We start from the raw sequence: 23,236 nt of genomic DNA, 5'->3' as shown, positions 1-23,236 counted from the left end.
GCACAAATCCATAAGTGTAGAAACACATACACTCAGATTTTATGTGCAAACACAAAAGTCGGCTTTTTACAAATGCAGCTGTGTAAGTGTGAATTTTGCAGATATAGCTGGGAAGTTCTGTTCAAAATAGGGTTAGTAACAGCCACTGTAACATAAGCTATTAAGAACTTTTACGGAAAATTTAGTGCCACCTATACAAATTCTTTATCACAATCAGTTCAGCTGAATAGCTACATGGGGAATTGTAGAGACAGTAGATGAGCCATTCCATTGATGGCCTTGAAGGACATTGTAATGATCTATTGTTCGAGATCATCAGTGCTGTGGCTCCTAAACTCTCTTCCCTATATACCACTTTCTAAAGTCATCATAGGTTATGGATGACAATGACTGATTGCATATTTGGAAGCACTACTGGCAGAAATTACGATCTACTTATGTCTGAGAAAGTTTTCAAATTCCTGTACTGCAGGTGCAATGGAAGTAAAAGATAAATAAAAATTGTCTTCTGTTATAGCATCTGATAAATCTGCTTTGGTAGAGTTCTAATATTGGCTGCTGACAGACTGATAAATCACTCCAGGCTCTACGTAAAACAAATTAGATTTCTCTTACTGCAGGGAAATTTGCTGTTGACTTCAAGGATTAGATGAGAATCAGACAGAACCATGTTTGTGGTAGGTGAAATGCACTTTTTTACTTGGTAGGCTTAGACTGACACTATTCACTTAGTTTCTAAAGACAATAACAGAGATTCATTCAGTGTTCTCTGAATCCTTCCATGAATAATGGGCATGACGTTGGGTTACCAGACTAAACCAACCTGGAACAGCCTTCCTTTAAAGAAATTGTTCAGTCTGAAATACATACTTTTTTTGTCAAAAAAAAAATCTCAGTGCATGAAGGGGAATATAGGATGCCATGTGCAGTGTCATGTGTAGTAGATACATTTGATTTTTCTACATGAATCTATGGAGGAGTTTCTTTGGAGAGTTTCTTTGGGGATTTCCAGTGCAGATGTGGAAGCACTGCGCAAGAAGTACAACAATCCACTGATTTGTTAAAGCCCTGTACTGTCGATGGCCTTATATATTTTGGCCAGGATTGCTTCTGCTCCTATGTTTATGCCCACAATACCAAGAATAATAAATAAGCACAGTTAACTGGGATGTAGAGGGCAATAAAAATATGCTTCAGGTTTCCTAAAACAATATTTTAGGTATATTCTCAATTTGGAGATGGGTATTCAAGCTTGTTAATTAAGCCTGTTAGCTGGGAACTATAAAAAAGCCTGTGGCAAAAAAACCAAAATGTGGAAGAGACAGAATCACAGAATTGTTTTGATTGGAAGGGATCTTTAAGATCATCGAGTGCAACCAGTAACCTAACACTATTAAGTCAACCACTAAACAATATCTCTAAGCACCACATCTACACGTCTTTTAAATACCTTCAGGGATGCTAACTCCACCACTTCCCTGGGCAGCCTGTTCCAATACTTGATAATGCTTTCAGTGAAGAAATTTTTCTTAATATCCAATCTAAATCTCCCCTGGCACAGCTTGAGGCCATTTCCTCTCATCCTATCCTTGTTACCTGGGAGAAGAGACCAACACCTACCTTGCTACAGCCTTCTTTCAGGTATTTGTAGGCAGTGATAAGGTCTCCCTGAGCCTCCTTTTCACCAGACCAAACAACCCTGGTTCCCTCAGCTGCTTCTCATAACACTTGTTCTCCAGACCATTCACCAGCTTCGTCACCCTTCTTTGGGCTCACTCCAGTACCTCAATGTCTTTCTTGTAGTAAGGGGCCCAAAACTGAACACAGTATTCAAGGTGCAGTCTCACCAGTGCCGAGTACAGAGGGACTATCACTTCCCTTGTCCTGCTAGCCACACTATTTCTGATACAAACCAGGATGCTGTTGGCCTTCTTGGTCACCTGGGCACACCGGTGGCTCAACACCCCCACGTCCTTTTCTGCCAGGCAGCTTTCCAGCCACTCTTCCCCAAGCCTGTAGCATTGCGTGGGGTTGTTGTTCCCTAAGTGCGGGATCCAACGCTTGGCCTTATTGAACCTCATACAGTTGGCCTCAGCCCATATTTCCAGCCTGTTGAGATCCCTCACAGAGGCCTCCTATGCTGAAGCAGATCAACACTGTCTCCCAGCTTGGTGTCATCTGTGAACTCACTGAGCGTGCACTCGATCCCCTCGTCCAGATCATTGAAAAAGATATTGAACGGAACTGGCCCCAACACAGCCCTGAGGAACACCACTTGTGACTGGCCACCAACTGGATTTAACTCCATTCACCACAACTTTTTGGGCACAGCCTCCAGCCAGTTTTTTACCCAGTGAAACGTATGCCCATCCAAGCCATGAGCAGCCAGTTTCTCCAGGAGTATGCTGTGGGAGACAGTGTCAAAGGCTTTAATAAAATCTAGGTAGACAACATCCACAGCCTTTCCCTCATCCAGGAAGCAGGTCATCTTGTCATAGAAGGAGATCACATTAGTCAAGCAGGACCTGCCTTTCATAAACCCATGCTGACTGGGCCTGATCACCTGGTTATCCTGTATGTGCTCCATGTTAGCACTCAAGATGTTCTGCTCCATAATCTTCCCCGGCACTGATGTCAGAATGATAGGCCTGTAGTTCTCCATATCCTCCTTCTGACCCTTCTTGTAGATGGGTGTCACATTTGCTAATTCCCAGTCACTTGGGACCTCCCTGGTTAGCCAGGACTGCTGATAAATGATGGGAAGTGGCTTGGTGAGCACTTCCGCCAGCTCTCTCAGTACCCTTGGGTGAATCCCATCTGGCCCCATGGACTTGTGTGTGTCTAAGTGCCATAGCAGGTCTCTAACCATTTCCCCGTGGATTATGGGGGCTTCACTCTGCTCTCCATCCCTGTCCTCCAGCTCACGAGGCTGGGTTCCTGGAGAACAACTTGTCTTACCACTAAAGACTGAGGCAAAGAAGGCATTAAGCACCTCAGCCTTTTCCTCATCCTTTGTCACCATGTTTCCTCCCGCATCCAGTAAAGGATGGAGATTCTCCTTGGCCCTCCTCTTGTGGCTAATGTATTTGTAGAAACATTTTTTATTGCCTTCTATGGCAGTGGCCAGATTAAGTTCTAGCCGGGCTTTGGCTCTTCTAAATTTTTCCCTGAATAGCCTCACAACATCCTTATAGTCTTCCTGAGTAGCCTGCCCTTTCTTCCAAAGCTCATAAGCTCTCCTTTTTTTCCTGGGTTCCAGCCAAAACTCTCTGTTCAGCCAGGCTGATCTTCTTCCTTGCCAGCTCATCTTCTGGCATGTGGGGCAGCCTGCTTCTGCGCCTTTAAGATTTCTTTCTTAAAGAGTGTCCAGCCTTTCTGGACCCCTTTGCCCTTCAGGACTGCCTCCCAAGTGACTCTGCCCACCAGGCTCCTAAACAGGCCAAAGTCTGCCCTCCAGAAGTCCAAGGTAGCAGTTCTACTGACTGCCCTTTACTTCTCCAAGAATTGAAAACTCTACCATTTCATGATCACTGTGCCCAAGACGGCCTCCAACCACCATATCACCCACAAGTCCTTCCCCGTTTGCAAACAGGAGTTCCAGCAGGGCACCTTCCCTAGTTGGCTCACTCACCAGCTGTGTCAGGAAGTTATAATCTCCCACACACTCCAGGAACCTCCTAGACTGTTTCCTCTCTGCTGTATTGTATGTTCAGCAGACATCTGATAAGTTGAAGTCCCCTACGAGAACAAGGGCTAGTGATTATGCAACTTCTCCCATCTGCTTATAGAATATTTCATCTACCTCCTCATCCTGCTTGGGTGGTCTGTAGCAGACTCCCACCATGATATCTGCCTTGTTGGCCTTCCCCCTGATTCTTACCCGTAAACACTCAACCCTATCATCAACATCCTCAAGCTCTAGACAATCAAAACTCTCCATAACATACAGGGCCACCCGACCGCCTCTCCTACCTTGCCTATCCCTTCTGAAGAGTTTATAACCCTCCGTTGCAACACTCCAGTTGTGTGAATCGTCCCACCATGTTTCTGTGACAGCAACTATGTCATAGTTTTCCTGCTGCACAATGGCTTCCAGCTCCTCCTGTTTGTTTAATGAAGAGGATGGTAGAGACTACCTGGATCTTTACATGACTCACTTGCTTTTTCTGCTATGAAGTCACCAAAGCCAATGCCAGTCAGAGTGGTAAACACAAAGTAGAAGGAGTCCAAGGCTGTCCATCCCTCGCCGGGTTTGAAGATAACTGCAGGAATGGTCACAGACAATGCAGCCTTCCAGAATGAAGAAGATGGTAAAGACCATCTGGATCTTTGCTTGACTCACTTGCCTTTTCTCAAGAAAAGCCCCTGTGCACTAAGATCCGCTGCTTTGCTGCAGGACAGGCTGGCTCCGGAGCAGCTCCCCTTGGCGACTGACTGACGAAATGGTTCAAAATTTTTAAGGTGGATAGAAAAAGACACTAATCCCACTAAGTCCAGAATCAACAAGGAAAATGACAAAATAATTGTAAGAGTTGATCTGGCTCCTGAGTCCTTCTGAGCAATGAGAGATATATTTATACTGAAAAAACATGTAATGTATCACTGTAATTTTGTATTTTACAGCCAAAAGCTTTCTAAGGTTGAAAGCTTAATAAACAGGTAAGTAATGGAGGAGAAATACTTCAACACTGTATATAATCCGAGCAAGCTTTAGAGTCCCATATATCTTTGTAACTTCCTCTCTAGGAAGTAAGCCCTGTTTTGGAAAGGTATTATATGAGTGCTTTGCTTAATGATACACTGAATTGGGGCTGTAGAGCCATTGTGTTGAATGTGTCAAATTTGCCACTATATGGTTACCTTCTAAAAGATACACAGTCACTTAAAATCCTCTCCGTATTTGATAATGTTGATAAAACGTTATCAATATTTAAATTACTTTAGTAGTCTCGATGACAGAAATCACACCAAGAAATATAATTCATTCTAGACTCTTACAGCCAGTAACTGTATTCTCTTAGCTCAGGACTAACCAGATCACAAATGAGATACAAATTTTAAACTCCTATCAGAATCTGAATTTGGAGCTTGATAGAGCCTGTTCTAGACATAAAACAGGCAGTGCATGAAAGTCCAATAGTTACTACCTAAACATGGAGAATACTTGACTCAGGATCTGGTTTCAGGATTGAGACCTGTCGTGCAGCATAGAGGATTGTTTTTATTGAAGTCTATTCAGAATTGCCTTTATGGAGAGTTTGATAACATTAGGAATTGCCATATTCTGTTTTTACCACATCGCATGTTCATTAAAGCATAGCATTGAAACAATTATCATGTGTAAAAATGGTATAGGACAGTATTTATTAAGAATAAAGTTGGGTCGTTTAGTTTGCTTTATATTTTCCTGTCCAAAAATTTAAATGGTAGTGGAAATGGTGTCTTTTACAATCGTGATTAAAAAAAAGTCCAGGAAAAACTTTGGTACAGATTAACCTATGTGTACAGTGATTGTAGTGTAAACGAGCTTTTCTTTGTGCATACAATAATGTTATCTTTAGCAACCTATCCTGCTTAGCAGAAGCTCCTTAATTTAGCAACATAATTGCTTGAAAACACTTCTCCTTGCTTTCTTTTAAAACAGCCTTTTTTTCTAGTACAGTTCTGATGACCTTGATGGGTATTATATCCTGTTTCTATTGTCCCAATGCCCCAGTTAGGATCTCTGATAGCTTACTGATAATTTCCTTGCTGTGTTTGCAGGTGATGGCAATTTTGATAAGCTACTTAGTCTTCTGTAGTATTTCAGTTTAAAATTTTATGCTGCATCTCATTTGATTCTTAGTTTATTAGTTCTAATATTCACTGACATGCCTGTCAGGTCAAAGTGAAGGCAGAATAAATAAACAATAAATAATGAATGAAGAGTTTTTACTAATAAAGAGATATTACCACTCTTCATGAATTCTTTTTTTCTATTACAACAGAAAGACCAACTCTATTATTTTTTCAAGGATGCTTCACTCACTTCACACATTTGCATAAACCCCCTTTTATTAAATCTAATAGAAAAAATATGAGAGTTATCCACTAAAATAAATATGCAATTACTCATTTATTAAATAACGTGCTCAGTGTATCCACATGGCCCATGTACTAGAAAAATCCATCTTGGTAAAAAATTTTTGTTTTGGTGTAAGTTTAAGTGCCTAACCCAACAATGAATTTTTAATCCAGTAGCTGACTAAAAATCCATTGATTGCAAGCAATGTGGCAAAGGGAAACATCTGATAAAAACAAAACCACATTGAATCTGCTGAATCTTCACTTACATATTCCAAAAGAGGGCAGCAAATGTCTGCCTATCTTCTGCTCTTCAGTTCTGGTCAGCGGTCGTCACTGACAGCAGACTGATGCAGATCTCTGCTCTATTCGCATCCTGAAGTACTTGTTATGATCAGAAAGGATTTTTCAGGGAAGGGATGTAAGCCTAATTGGCTCATCTGTACAATATTAACAGGAGGAAGAGACTGTAAGCTGGACTTTTCCTTTATCTTGTTCCAGGTCTGGTAAAATGCAATTCAGAATAGACACAACAAAAGAGTCTGTGCAGTTCAGAAAATATCTCATAGGTTCTTTTACACCCATATTCCATTTCCTCCTTTTTTTCTCTCCTATAACAGTGAAAACATTGTAGAAAAATAAATAGCCACTCCCCCCAACCCAAAGATACATGCAGGAAACAAACAAACAAACAAACAAATCTTTTGCAATGTGGATTTGGATTATTTACAGTACAGTAGGAGGGTTGTAGAACCAAAGTACATCTTCAGAAAGCTGAGTAGAAAAAACAGGGTTTAAATTAAGACTTTCCTCTGAAAAGTTAATACACTAGGTCCAAAATTATTCTTCTTCTCAGAGAAAAATCTGAAAAATAGGGGAGATATATATAATTTATTGAATATTTTACTGTTCACATTACTACTCCTGCTAAAGATGGCTTACAACTCTCATCGCTGTGAATGTGTATTCTTATGTTCACACTTGTACACACTTATGCATGCTTTTGTGAATTTCCTTTCAACTATTACATTTTTCACTTGTTTGCATGGATGCTCATTAACAGAGTAGCTACTCTTTAAACACAGAAAAATAAGGAAGGAAAAAAAGTCAACTGGCACATAAAAGCAAAGAAGTAATTAAAAATATCTCTCTGTTTAGCAGGGAGAATAAAACTGGGCTTTTTAACAACTTTAGTTTATTTCTGATTTTTTTTTCAAATCCAGAATGACTTTTTTAAAAAAAAGAATCTTGAAAATAATTATACAATATGTTGAAGGTCTTTTGTCTCTCTTTTGCAAAATTAGAAGACATTTAATAGAAAAGTGTGTAGGAATGACTTGCAAGGATAGAGGATACAGCTATAAGCTAATGTCAAAAAGCACATGATATATTATGAATAAAATACCTTGGAGTATGTATATGTTGGTAAATTCTTGTAGAGCTGAAGTATTTGAATTCTGTGCATTTGTTCAACGTGTTAGAAGGCTCTTGGCCTATCTGCTTTTAGTCTACTTTACAGTGTATTAATATTATGTGTCTCCTTTAAAAGCATTTGGATTTTCTGGATGTTAATTCCTTGTTACTAGTTGACTGAAGGTTATCATTAGAACTTTATATTCCTATCTGAAATGTTCAGAGCAGGGCTAAATTCAGACTTAAAGCAGGTCACTTGGGGCCTTGTCTAGCTGAGGTTTCAAAACCTGCAGATATGGAGGTTTCAAAACCTGCAGATATGGAGATTTCACAACCTCTCTGGGTAACCCATTCCAGTGTTTAAACACTCTCGTGGGGAAGAATTGTTTGTATGTCCAGCTCGAATTTCCCTTGTTTGACTTCATATCTGTCGCCCCTTCTTCTTCTACTGTGCACCTCCCAGAAGAGTCATCTATATGTTCTCAATAACTCCTTTTCATAGACAAAAAACTCTACAGAAAGAGTCGACTAGAAAAACTAGAAAAAAAAAAGGATGAACTCATTTTCAAGGCATTATCCACCAGGACTGCCAAGTTCCATTTTGTATAGTTGCTACCTAGCCAGCTGGACCCCAGGCTGCGCTGACATATGAAGGTACTCTTCCTCTAGGGCACGATATTGCTTTTGCCTTTGTAGAGCTTCATGAGACTATTGTCTGCTGGTGCCGTCATTTGAGCATGATGACCTTCAAATATGCACAGAGGAAGGAGAAATGTGCTGTCCATAACAATGATGGACAGAAAGAGAGGTCGTGGCCTAAACTGTAGCAAGAGAGATCTAGGTTAGATGTTAGGGAGACGAGTCAAGTAGTAATGAGGGTGAAGCACCAAAACTGGTTGCTTCAGAAGACTGTGGAATCCCTATCATGAGAGATTGTTTCAAACTCATTGGGCAAACATACGGCCAGAAAGAGGTAGGGCTGGATGCATATATCTTGGGATAAAGGGATTCAGTAAAGAGAAGCAGAGATGAGATCTCCTCTAGTACAGCTGGTTTTGTAAATGGCCCTTAGGCATTTGTTGTCAGGCTGATTCCCCAAATGATGGAAAACTTCAGATTTCCTTATACCACACAGTTCTTTAAGGGATTGTTTCTGATAAACATAACTCTAAAAGAAATGCATGTATTTCATTTATGCAGAGAAGCGAAAGTCCCATTTTCTAATAACTAGACTACAGTTATCAACAACACCTAAGTTAGAGGCAAATGGAACTTGGTCCTGTTGGTTAAAAATTGAAATTGTTTTGCTTTCCTCCTCTATTTTTCATTTATAGAACAATTGCTCTTGATATTTCCTTCAATATTTTTTAATTCTCACTCAGTAGCTAAATAAATGTAAACAATTACAATGCTTATGTTGCTACTGCAACTAATTGTAATATTAAATTCCCCCTGTGAATGGAATTTTAATGTTCTTGGTGGCATTTTGTCAGCAATTTTCCTGCTGTTTAAAAGATCACTGTCTAATGGGATTAAGGTGGATAATCAAATCTCAAACTGGAATCAGGGTATGAGGTTTGGATGCCTGGGGAGTGCTTCCTTACTGAATATGAATGAAAGATGTTCAGTGCTTACAGTGGAGAAAAATAAACGGAAGGCCATATTTTCACACTACAGTGTTGCCTCAAACTTCTTGGCAAGGAACTTGGATTTCTTTTCTGATAGTTGGACCATTAGACAACATAAAGAATAAATGCAGCTCATCATCCAATGTCTGGGATTGAAATAATATTTCAAAGGATTTTATGGTGTATTATGTTACTCAGAGGATGCTGCAATGTGGTTTTGCCTACAATTTTTGGTGCAGCATTGAACCTATTGTTTTTTTAAAAAGTCTTAAGCTTTACTTATGATCATACAGTATTGTTGGTAATGGTTTTAATTCTTCCATCTCAGACACAATTCTGGGCTCTGTGTGTGTGTGTGTGTATGTGTAGGTGAGATAGCTGGGGCGAAAGAGCATGCCTGGTATTAGGTAATGATTACTTCCTGCAAGTGATCTGCATGTGGGAGCTATGAAACTTACTTTGTAAACTGTATAATATAAGCAGTAGTAACTGATTTCCATTTGGGAGTGTTATCTATGCAAGTTAAAATGATAAAAAGAGAAAACAAAATTACGTAGCTAGCAAACTCGTGTGGTTGCTATCAAATCTGCTTAGAGTACTGTGTGTAAGATGGAACACAGCGACAGACAAAAGACAGCCTGTAGGAGAGCGTAGGCATCAGAAATTTTTTCTTGTGTGTTGGTTTGGTATAGTCTATGGGTATAACTTCTGTACCATGTCTTCTACCTCCACTTCTCTTGCTTCGCTGTTTTATCTGAGGAAAATAATTTTCTTCCATTAGAAATAAAAGGATAATAGTGTTTATTTAAATGATTGTTATCATAGTGGTTGACACAGGTATGGAATGGAAGACCATATGACACATCTGTGGGAAAAGCTTGAGCTGATTTTTTATGCTCTGTAGCTAATATCCGTAGCAGACAGGTGTCCTCTGTAGTTTCCATGGAGAGAAGAATATATAGCACATGTTCACCATTGTTTAAATGCATATGTTCCAGAATATTTTCTAATTTATTCAATGCCATTTGCTTATTTTCTGAACTAGGAATTGTCCTGAAGCAGTGCAGAGGCCATCTTCCCAAAGGTAATCATTTTAATCTAATGATATCTGAAGCTATACTAGCATATAACAGCATACACCCTGGCAGTAGTACATATGTAAATGACTGTGAAAACAAATCTAATTTATGTACATTTAAACTGTGAATAAATGTTGACTTTTTAATATTTTTTGTCAAGCTGTTTCACAACTGGCTAAATTCCAGTCTTAGAGCAGGGCAATTTGATCTATTTCAATTTCAGTGTATTTATTCTTAACTTCTAGCCGATTTTCCTTTCACAACTGTTTAATACTTATATAACTCCTCTGAAGCAATAACTTTATGCCTGTTATGCATTCCTATAAGACAGTAGAATGCAAGACGTTATATATTTGTTACTCTGTTAAGCATGTTTATAAATATTCTCTAGAGACACTTTAAAAAATATCGTTAGCAAACTGTAAATGATCTGTAAATGGGGAACATTTTGATTATATATACTGCCCTTGTTTAATACGTTTCCTATATATTTAATATATTTTAATTAATTCTTTTTCAGTTGAAATGGTGTAATAATTGTTTCCATTTTACTGAAGAATACAATTGTGTTCCCCATCTAGTGACATTTGTATTAAACACATTTTTCTACTGATGTTTCTCCTTAGTCAAAATTCTTGGCAATGGTTTGTAAACATACATCCAAATTCAACTCCTCTTGAAATTGGTGGGAGTTTTCTAGGTACCTCTATGGCAGCCAAGTAATATTCTTAGCACAAAATACTTTGTTTAGTTCCTGTTTTAGAATGTTTCTCTGTGAAGCTGTCCCTGTGCCAAAGCAGACCATCATGATTTTTTGACCAGAACTTAACGTTTAGCAATGTGGAAATACTCCTTTTTATTTTTTTCTGCAGAAAAGAACAATTGATCTTAAATTCTTTTACGTGAAAATATGTATTCCAATGCTAATAATAGAGTTTCTTCACACATTTCTCATTTTAACTCTTGAAATTTTGATTTTAACAAGACTCTGACTACTCATGTGATTTTAAGGCTTTCATACTGAACGGATCAGCGGGCATATTACTAAATAAGAAATAATTTTTACAGATGTAATTCAGACATAATTTCTGACATCAAAGCCTAAAAAACTAAATAATTACAGAAAAAAAAATGTTTTGGGCTTTGTACACTTAATGACTTAGATGTGGGCCTGATTTTTGCAAATTAGGAGAAACTTTATTAATATCCTCTGACTGTCCTGTGTGCTCTTAAGGCATGTCATAAAACATAATTTCCACAAGAATAGTTTACTGAGGCAGAATAAAGGGAAGGATCAAATCAATAACAGAAATGGCAGCTGTCAGTATTTAAAATTGTAAGGATACACACATATGTGATTTAATATGGTCTAGGTCTCAAAGGAAGAAAAGCTGAGTAGAAAAGTTATTGCTGTCAATTTAGAAATCACAATCCTCATGCTACATGTTTTGGATAAGGAGTACTGCTCTCTGTCTGGTAAAAAAGATTTTGCTTAATGACTTCTGTAGACCTATACTTATGGATATTGTCTGAGGATACGGCACACTGCTTCCAGACTTCAACACCTCAACACTGCAAACCACATGCGATAGAACTATGCAGGAATAAAATGCATTGACCAACCCATTTTTCACATGGCCACATTAATACAGAATAAAAATTCATCTACGAAAAAGGGATGGAAATGCTTGGCAGCACTGAAGTGTCAGCAGCAGCAAAGGCCTTGCATATGAACACTGCCTTTTACATAGAGCGTTATGCTCTGTGTAATATGTTCTGGATACATGTTTACCAAGCACAGGGAGCACAATGAGTACAGAAGGACTCACTCTATATCTTGTATTATTTACCATGTTCTTATACACACAAAGCCAGGGTATTAAAAATACAGATTAAAATAGTTTTGCAGGAGCTGGATATCCAGGGCCTGAAAGACCATGTAGTGCCGTGGCCTGAAAGCTCAGACAGACATTAAGTCTGTCACTAGAAGAAGCTGAAATCTCAGTGCCATAAATATCAAGTCAGTTAACCCACACAGCAATGTTCTTCAGCTTTCTGTCGGTCATCCCTACATCACAGGTGTATGGTAGTAATTTAAGACACTGTGTGCCTTGTCCTGCCTTTTCTACATTTTCCGACACAGCACATTATATTCAGTATCCTTTGGGTACCCTTTGGGATAGAGCATAACCACGCTGTAGTCATGGTTTCTGTGGGTATTCCCCTGCTGATGTACACAAGACAACTGATGACAACTGTATTATTGCACCTTTTGCTGGTGATATTACTGATTGAATAACCTCTTTCAGTTGTTCATCTCCACCATTTTCCTAGTCATTTTGCTGCCCTTCTCCCCCATTCCTGTTTTGCGTACCAGCTGAGCAATCTCTGATTGCCGATTAACTCTGGTGAGTCTTCTGAAACATAAGCAATTTGCTCAACTTTGAATGTCATGTGTTCAGATTCCAAGTTATGATGATGATTGCACATTTAGTTTAAAAGTATTTTGCACCCACTTTCATTGCTTATTCAAGTCCTACAAATAAGAAAATTTGAAATGCAGCTCTTCTCTACTGCTGTTGATTGACTGAGCCCCCTGAGGCATAACTGTCTCCAAAGGACTTAATGAGATGACAAATTGCTCAGCCTTAAGCTTGTAGGAGACATGTTATGAACAACAGCACTGGATGCATAGTTAAGAGCTGTAGATGTGATAACATTTACCATCCGTACAAAGAAACAGTGTAATTTATAGAAACAATGCAGGTAACAAGACATTGTAAGTAGCTCTTCTCTCCCTTTAATTTCTCCCCTCTTAATGCTGATTGCAAGATTTCACCTATCCATTGGGCTAACAGTAAGTCTGACACAGGCTCTGTGTCCTTTTTAGGAAGACAGTTAACGACAGTTCTTAGCTATTCCCATTTCATGAACTCAGTTCTTTTTTTGCTTTGTGACTGACAAGTCTGCTGCTTTCATCCAGACAGACAGCAATGTGGAAAGTCTCAACAGCTGATTGTGATCCTTTCTTTGCTTTCTTGAAGGCTTCGTCCCCAAAGATAAGACTGCAAGAACAAGTGAGGGGCCATTGATGTTCATTACTCTATAGAACCTTTCAAGAAGAGTAAAAGATAGGTGCCACATTCTTCAGCATTACCCTGCAGAGGGGTTGACTTTTAACCAGGCATAAAGAATAATCTTAATAATGTTAATAAGAGATACCATTATTAGGGCCACTGATAAAGAGAATGTACCACTCTAGAAACTAGATTAAACGAGGAGTTAATTGTGATGACTGAAAAAGCAGCCATCAGCTGAAAGTGAATCCTAATTATCTGCGTGATCCAAAATCAGGCCAGCACTGGCCAAGAGCAAACATATGATGAAATGAGGAATCAGGATCACTGTAGACAGATCTGTAGCTTTGTATTCCCCTTGGTAACACCACTTAAATATAGCAACAGATTTTGCTGATGGTTATGTTTCTTTCTTACTTGATTATAAAAATCAATTCTAAAGCACAGTTTCATAAAGTGCTTAGAGATAAGTTATGCTATGTAGCGATTGCCCTATCACTACAGTGCAAGGGAGTCATTAACAACATTAACTATCCTTGCCACTCCAAAGCCATATTATTTTTATATCAGTTACAGACAAAGAGTAAACCAGGGCATCAGGATAAACTAACACTATAGATTCTAATACTAGAAAAGTAAACTTCATGAAGATCTTTAGACTGAAGAACTTACCAGGTGTCATTTTAAGGTGCACATCCTTTAGATTTCCCCTAGAGAAGCTGCTAATGTCCTTTAGATTATAACATACTTCCATGAAATGAATTCCTGCTCCCCTTTCCTACCACCCACACACCCCCATCCAAGAATGAGAAAAAGGGGTAGAATTTGAAATATAATGTGTTGGAAAATTATACTTTTTATATACTGGTTGAGCTTCTATGTAACAAAAATACCACCTTTATAAGAAAGAGCTTCAATTTTCTTTACAGAAGATACACATTCTTGGGACATCCAAGGCAGCACAAATTTGACTTAACTTCCTGTCTGCTTCTTTTTTTATTTTTCATCCATTCCACTAGATTACAAATCCTGCAGAATAATATTGTTTTGTTTGGAGAAAAGTGATTAAAACAAAAAAAAATCCCACCATCTCTTTTTAATTCAATATAGGTTACCTGAAGACATTTCTGAAACCTAGAAGTTGGGTGCCTTTGTTGATCTTTAACAATATTTTTTAATCTTCAATAAGTATTAATTTTACAGAAGTGGAAAGTAGAGTACCCTGCTGTGCTAAACTTACTGATCTGGGAAAAAAATCATAATTGTTCAAAATCCTTAAGAATCCCCAGCAAACTACACTCAGTGGGAAAAATGCTGTTCTCACTTATACCTTTATGTATACAAAACTGCTTCACTAAAAACCGCTTGATTCCTTACACCACAGTTTAACAAAGAGGCTTATTTTGTCCAAAAGTTCTACATCCAGTTTAAAGTATTAAATAGTAACATTTGCAGCTCAGTATTGATATTAAAAAAACAAGGGCATGGATTATCTGAGAATAGAACAAATTCCTTTACTCTTATGAACTAATATCAATAAGTGCAGCACTGAAGGAATTGATTCCTTCCACAATTGACTGCAATTTCTGTCTGTGCCATGGCCTGTTTCACCTTTGTTGCACAATATAAACTGACCCCAGATGCATTTCTTCATCACTATTGGATTTGCTGTCTCCATTCTCTTTATCAGGGTTTCTCATGAGTCCATTTCGTCTTGAATAAAGTTTTTTTTCTCTCCCTGGATTGTTTGGTGGTGGAAGTTCTGTCTAAAAATTATTCTGTCTTGCCTATCTGTGCTTTTGTTACAATTTTCCTTGCCCCTTTGTACCCTTCAGTCTCTAAGGCTCTGCCTGACAGTTACTGATCTTCTAACTATGTGTTATGCTGAGCATCCTGGTAAGCTGTGAGCACTTCCCTTTAGAGGGTCGCTAGAGTCAGTTTTCAGACTGAAGAATCTCCTCTCAGTACCTGTGCTGCTGCCACTTCTCCATTCAAAAGGGCTGGAGCATGCTTCTATGCTATTCAAATGTATTAGCCATGACCCAGATTTTTACCCACGTCATATCTGACAGCTTAACATCAAACTCTCTTGTAAAAGTTATGCAGGTAACAATTACTGTGAAAAGCAGAAGGAAGCTTGTCAAAGGAGTATATCACAACTCAAAATCTTAAAAACTATATCCATTCATAGTGGGGCAAATATCAGGGAATTTTTGTGTAACACAGGAGAAATTACCAACTCCATATCTTCAAACTAGTCCTAAAATCATGAATATAACTTGAGAGCTGAACAATCTCATATTTTGCAAAGTTGAGTACTTCCATAAGAATTGCTAAGTCTGCATATGAAACAACATTTTAAACTAAGCTTAATTTGGAGATGATCAGAACAGCAAATTTACAATGTAGACAACAAAAAAGAGATTAAATTTCCCATAGTGCTTGCACAGTAAAGGCATGTATGTGACTACCTCCAGGTCCTGTGTAGGGTAAGGATCCCTTTTTCATCTGCTTGTTCCTGCTTCTCTTCTGTGCACTTTACTCTGTAATATGACAAAATGATTGGGTTTGCTTCCTGCAAACGCTCTGAAGATCTGAACATGGAGTAGGTCATCCCACTATCTAACAACTGTCATTTCAGTTTACAGACTAACTGTATGCTCGTGATTTTACACAGGATTTCTGAACCGTTTCATCTTCAGCTCTCCAGAGACTTGGCTCACAGTGAGAATTGTCTTTGCACCACACATTGTCATTGCAACAAGCCTAAACTCTGCTTAGGTTTGGTCTTTCTTCAAATACCGTCTGTCATAGCAATAATCTGTGGAGATTTAAATTTACTTTTTTAATGCCATCTTGATAGTTACTGGTTTTACTATTCAGTTTTCTTTATTTCTATATTAACATAAATAATGAAATGCCACTCTTTATTTGTCAGTTACATGGATATAGTACTAAGAAACCTTGTGATCCTTGAGGCTTCCTCAAGGAAGGGGAACACATTCGTTTCTTAAAAATGTATAATCTAAGAAAATATAATCCGTAATCTTTTCTGGTGGAAGCTTTGAAAGGACTGTTTGAGATGATATTGGATATCAGGAAAAATTTCTTCACTGAAAGGTCTGTCAAGCACTGGAGAAGGCTGCCCAGTGAAGTGATGGAGTCACCATCCCTGGAGATATTTAAAAGATGTGTAGATTTGGTGCTTAGGGACATGGTTTAGGGGTGGACTTGGCAGTGCAAGGTTAACGGTTGGACTTGGTGAACTTAAAGGTCCTTTCCAACCAAAACACTTCTACGATTCTATGATTCTGTGATTCTATGAATAACGCTGCAACAGATCACATTGGGAGAGACTAGGGTCTTGTGTCTTTTATTTTCTCTTTTTCCTCTATTGACTTAAGGACCAAAATATTTTGATTCTTTTGAATGTCAATCACATCTTGATTAACTGTGCGGAAATGTAATTTTTCAAAATACTAGTATGTTTTCACAACAAACAATTTTTTACACCCTTGCTTCTCCATTCAGCATACTTAACCTTGCAAGTTGCTCTTCAGTGCAAGCCCTCATCCAAGCAAATAAAACCACATTGTAAAACCAGCTGCTTTAGTTGAAAAAAACTGGGGAAAAATTTATTTCTATCTTCTCTGAATGTACTTTTTATCAATCACTATTCATTCTGGGTCATTTATGGAACCAGCTCAGTTTACTAATGACCTTAGCTATCATTCCTGTTGCAGATTTTAGGGTTGTCTACTAGTTTTTTACACATTGCTAATACATGTTTGAGTATCACATACAGTTCAGTTACACATGAGCATTTGTGTTTTAATATATGTTTGTCAAAAGGAGGCAAAAGCATATCACTATTACAGCATCTTCACAGCAATGTTTTACTGAACCTGTTTCCTAATTTTTGATGCAGCTATCCATAACACAGCTTAATAGGATGCGGAACTGGCAGCAGGGAGTGGATGCATTTATTTTTTGTGACCAGAGACTAATGCTATAGGCTGAAAATATGTCACAGGAAATCCTGCAGACTTCAGGTGGAATAGGGAGTACTTAGCTCACCTAGAAAGCAGGCCTATTATAAGTTGGATGTTGGGTACCTCATAGCTACAGTACCCAAAAATTATGATTGCTTTTAAGAAGTTGCCCTCTATTGCCCCCATGCCTCAATAAAAGATTACTGTGTAGTACTGTGGTGCTCTGACACCTTGGTCAAGTTTATGAAGAATATTTTTATCATATGAATAGGATAGTAGAAGGTATGAAAATAATTATAATCAACACTGTAGCTCTTACAACTAGCTATTTTCTTCATTCTAATAGTCTGTGTTTTGTTTTCTCTGATGTCTTCCAGAATTAGTTTATTTAAAGGGTATTTTTCTTCCACTCCTTTATCTTTATTCTTAGGGGGTTGGAGTTTATAACATTAATTTAGTCTCTCTCACTCATGTTTTTCTCATCTTATTTTAGAAGTAACAAATTTTCCTCAGGAACGAAGCTTTAATGTCTTTTAACGAAGCATCATTTACAGAAGAGTGTTCTGGTTGTAGCATATCCACTTCTGGTTTAATTAGACTGCTGCACTCCTAGGCTCCTTTCATCTTTCAAAATATATCCTACCTTTCTCTGTTTTTCCCTTGCACTTCTTCCATCTGGTTTCTAATTTTCATGGGAGTTGAAGAGCTTTCCCACTTTTAATGTTCTTTGGCTTCAGAGAGGTTATATACTAGCCTACAGATAACAAATGCTGGTAAAAAACACACATGCTCAGCAAGCTCAGTTATTTTTTCCACAGAACAAAAGAAAAAAGACACATGCATCAGGAATAAAGGAGAGCTTCTTTACAATAAAAGAGAAAGAGAGTTTGAATTAAATGAAGTATTTCTTTGGTAGTCCACTTGTATCTATGCTAACATAAACTTTATAATGTTTCTTTAACCTTGGAGAGTAGTCATATGCTATAACATTAATGAGTTTCTCCACATTTTTGAATGTGCTTTGAACACAGTGTTTATGCTAATCTCCCAAGTGTCTGTTGATCACGATCTTAATTTTCGTAAGAACATCCAGAGTCCCACTTTTCCCTCTCTTTCATGGTCAAGATGAAGCATCTGCTGCCTGCCATCTTCATTATCATCACAAAGAATGTGAGTTTAAAAGCTAGAAGGCTAGTGAAAGTGTGCAGCATGCACTCAAGAGATAAGTGTCCTGGAAAACTGGCAACCCATGTGTATGCAGTTTTTTCTGGGCTATCTTTCCTTCTCTCCCCCCCACCTTTTTTTTTTCTTTCACAGAATTATCTTTTGCAGCAGTATTGTACAACTGATTATTGCATGGCAAATAGATTTTTTGTTTGTTTCTTTATTTTTTGAAGCTGAGAGCTTTTATTCCATTTTCATTTTTTTAGAAAAAAAAGGTTCTCCAAGGAAAGGGGAAGAACAAGTGATTTTTAGGTTCCGAGTCTTCCAAATTTCAGTTCTGTCTGATCTCGGTGAAAAATTAGATCATGGACATTTCAGATTGTTAGCATTTCTTAAAGTATTGATGCTTTCACTTCACAAATGAGAGGGGGCTGACTAAAGAAAGGTTAATACCCTTTGAATGGTGGAAAACATAAATTTATGTGTTCCCACAACACTGTTAATCAATGGCTCATATTCAGTTGAAGGCAATTTACTCTAAACTTGTAAGTTTTTATGGCAGAATAAGCAAGATTTAACACCCAGAGAATGACATTTCTTTACGTATTTTAAATTTATTAACAAATAATCTGAGATTAATCTCTACCTCTTTTTTAATCTTTATTATTGACACAACTCTAAATTACTGAGTTAAAACTGGCAAATCTGGACAGCTGTATTTGATCTTTGGTCAGTGAATCCAAATTGTCCAGCTAAAGTCAGGGTTTCACTGCATTTTGTGCAAAGATGCAATAGGAGATTATTTAGGAATAAATACTTTCTAGGGGGAAAAAAGACAGAAAGTTAGAAGCAGTCTTTGTTTCACAGAAAGGGAACTGAAGCAGAGATACAGTGATTTACCTAGAGTTACTCAGTGGTAGCAAGAGAATGCAGCAAGATCCTGCATCTCAGTGTGCTCCTCCCTATAGGGCCGTCTTTACAGAATTATTCATGGCACATGGAAAGAAAACAAAAGTCTAAAAAATGTGTAAGGCACAGTTTTGACCAGGCTTTGTAGAAAGGAAAATATGTCCCAACAGTCTTTCTCACTTTTTTGTTCTCTGTAATTCTGGAATGAATTCTACATGGAATTTCTGTATTTCACAGCAAGAATTAAAATTATATTTAACCAATCTCTGGCGAGATTTTTTTCCACGCTTTTTATGCACAATTATAGAAAAAAGATGTTAAAATGTTTTATGAAAAATTTCCATCAGTTTGGCTAATCCTTTCATAGATGCAACATCACAGCAATTTGTTTCTGATAAAAGACGCTCAATTGGATTGTTGCTTTCCAAATGCAGTTGGTTTCCAACTATAAATGGCTACCTGAATTAAGGTGGTTGCTGTCCCCAGATTTCAATTTTAACGAGAAAACTGTCATACTATTTTTTTACATATGAGCTAGGTATAAACAAATCCCTTCTTTAAGTTCATCTTTGAATTATTGATAATAGTTCTTTGCACAGCTTTTAAATATCACTCTATAGAATAAGTGAAGCTTATACAATTCAGTCTCATCAGTGCTATAAGTTTTCAGAGGAATTGAGAATAATTTTTTTTTAAAAAAGAAAAAACCCAAACCACACCAGTATCATTTCTTCTGATTAAGTGAAAGTTAATACTTGGAATCAAGGTTGTTTCTGAAGTCCTAAAGAGTAGATTGGAATTGAGTAGGAATATATTATTTCATAATGCTTAAATCTGTTACATACATTTTCTTCAATATTTGGAGTCCAGATGATCTTTTCAGTAGAGCTATGCTAATTTACAATAGCCAGGACACAGAACAACTTCTAGCGTATATGCTACATTGTAGACAGTTACTGGTCATAAAATTTTATTTTCACTAGTCCAGTTGGAAGGTGCAAATGAAGACAGAATGTATTCCTGTCTATACTCTACTCAGCCAAGAGCAATAATAATTTAAAATGAACAGATAAGCTACATTAACATGACCTGAACAAATACGAAGAAATTATTATTCCAGTTGTGGTATATATTAGCAAACCATTCCTTATCTTGAAAGTGCTTTTATTTCAAAGTTCTGGATGGCAGTATGATGGCAGATGGCTCTGTATGAAATGTCCAGCTTCCATTACTCATGTCTGATGGCAGACACTCGGTGTCACATGATACTTCTACATCGACAGAATATTAATAATCAACTTTATCCATGCCCATGGCAGGGGAGTGGAACTAGATATCTTTAATGTTTCTTCCATCCCGAACAATTCTATCAGTCTATAATTCTAACTTCATCTATGAATTTTTATGTCAGTGAACACTTCTAATGTAGCTACTCAAAATTCAGGAACACTGTCTCATGTAAACAACTCCGTGGTGAAGTAGAAGCGAAAAGGACTCCAACTACTGCCATTGATACTGCCCAGTTCAGTGCATTTGCCTGAGATTTCCAAATGTTTGGCATGTACAAGTCTCAAAAATGTTGTCACTCCACATATGCAGGCAATGTGTTCAGATATAGTAAATCCAAGCTAATACATGCAGTTCACATGCCTATTTCCTATTCAGAAAGAAATATAAGGTCTCTAAACAGCTGTACATCCTCCCCTGCTTTTAGTATATTAAAAAAAAAAAAGAAATCCAAGAAGAAATGTCATAATTTGGAAATCAATGCCCAATATTGTTATACCTAAGTCTACAAACTGTGTTTAGAATCATAGAATCATAAAATCGGTTTGATTGCAAAGGACCTTTAAGATCATCAAGTCCAACCATTAACCTAACACTGCCAAGTCCACCACTAAACCATGTTCCTGAGCACCACATCTACACCTCTTCTACATACCTCCAGGGATGGTGACTCCATCACTTCCCTGGGCAGCCTGTTCCAATGCCTGACAACCCTTTTGGTGAAGAGATTTTTCCTGATATCCAATCTAAATCTCCCCTGGCACAATTTGGGGCTGTTTCTTCTCATCCTACCATTTGTTACTTGGGTGAAGAGACCGACACCCACCTCATTACAACCTCCTTTTGGGTACTTGTATACAGCAATAAGGTATCCCCTCAGCCTCCTTTTCTCCAGGCTAAACAACCCCAGTTCCCTCAGACACTCCTCATAAGACTTGTGCTCCAGACCCTTCACCAGCTTTGTTACCCTTCTTTTGATGTGCTCCAGCACCTCAATATCTATTGTGTATCGAGGGGCCCAAAACTGAACACAGTATTTGAGGTGCGGTCTCACCAGTGCTGAGTACAGGGAGATGATCACTTCCCTAGTCCTGCTGGCCACATTATTTCTGATACAAGCCAGGATGCTGTTGGCCTTCTTGGCCACCTGGGCATGCTGCTGGCAATGGTGCTATTCAGTCGGCTGTCAACCAATACCCCCAGGTCCTTTTCTGCCAGGCAGCTTTCCAGCCACTCTTCCCCAAGCCTGTAGTGTTTCATGGGGTTGTTGTGCCCCAAGTGCAGGACCCAGCACTTGGCCTTATTGAACCTCATACTGTTGGCCTTGGCCCATCAATCCAGCCTGTCCAGGTCCCTCTGCAGAGCCTTCCTACCCTCAAGCAGATCAACACTACCTCCCAACTTGGTGTCATCTCCGAACTTACTGTGGGTGCACTCGATACCCTTGTCCAGTTCATTGATAAAGACATTAAAGAGAACTGGCCCCAAAACTGAGCCCTGGGGAACAACACTTGTGACTGGCCACTGTTTTCACTCTTTTAAAGTGAGGAGAAAGTACATTGTTTTGATAAATTTTATATGATTAAAATAAATTTTATTTCTTTCATGATATCTGCAAATATTATGAAGTTGACATAAAGAAGCATGAGGACTATATGCAAAATTCTTTACTTGGTAAGTCTATTTCTGAAATCGATTGGTGTTTTATTTGTATGGAGAATCTAGGACTGAACAAAAAAGAACTACCTATTACGTCAACCGGTATATCTCAATAGGAAAAGACATTGCTTAGAGGTGTTTTCTAAGTGTCTAATTTTCAATGAAAGTAGATAAATTTAGAAAACTGTAAGTCGTCTTCTTTATATCCTCACGTAACTGCTGAAACAGTTTACCTCGCAGCCTTCAGTACAGTATTTTCTCAATTTTTCCCCTTTATCATGACTTCAAATATTATCAGAGTAGCAGATAAAAAGGACCTAAGAGGAAGGTGAGTGACCTAGAAAATATTTTCAATGGGAACAATTTTTGTATAGAGATTAAAAAACCAAGTATTGTGCAGCCTCATCTTCACCCATTTTGCAGTCAGTAGAAACCTGTTAATTTTGTGGGAAAGAACCTGTTCCATTATGTCAGTGTATTTCAGCTAAGCTCATTAGGACAGGTAGTGATGTCTCTGCAATCTGTGCTTTTCATAGACTCACCGAAGAACGATTGGAAACTAAGGAAAATTCCACAAATTTATACAAATCCTATTGCAGTATACCACTATGTGTATAGAAACTTAAATCCTGTGGGAGTTATAAAAAAAATACAGTTTACTAATCTAATATGCAGAAATTTTATATTGCATTTACAGAAAAATATAAATGGCTGTCAAAATAGTAATAAATGCTTTGAAAAAAAGAAAAACCCCCAGATGTTAGAAAGTTTATCAGAAAACTGATAATGGATAAAAATGTGATTAATTCTTTTCTGGCATTTTTTCATAAACCACTTTTTCTTATTTTGATCTTATTTCCTGCATAATCTTAATCATGTTTCTGCTCAAGAGAGTGTTCAAATACTTGCATAACAGTGCATGTGAAATGGTAGCAAAGTTACTTCAAGGGCTAGAGTCCTTTTCA

Source organism: Nyctibius grandis, chromosome Z (genome assembly GCF_013368605.1).
Source record: "Nyctibius grandis isolate bNycGra1 chromosome Z, bNycGra1.pri, whole genome shotgun sequence".
Classification (NCBI taxonomy): Eukaryota; Metazoa; Chordata; class Aves; order Nyctibiiformes; family Nyctibiidae; genus Nyctibius; species Nyctibius grandis.
Note: the sequence above shows the minus strand (reverse complement) of the source record.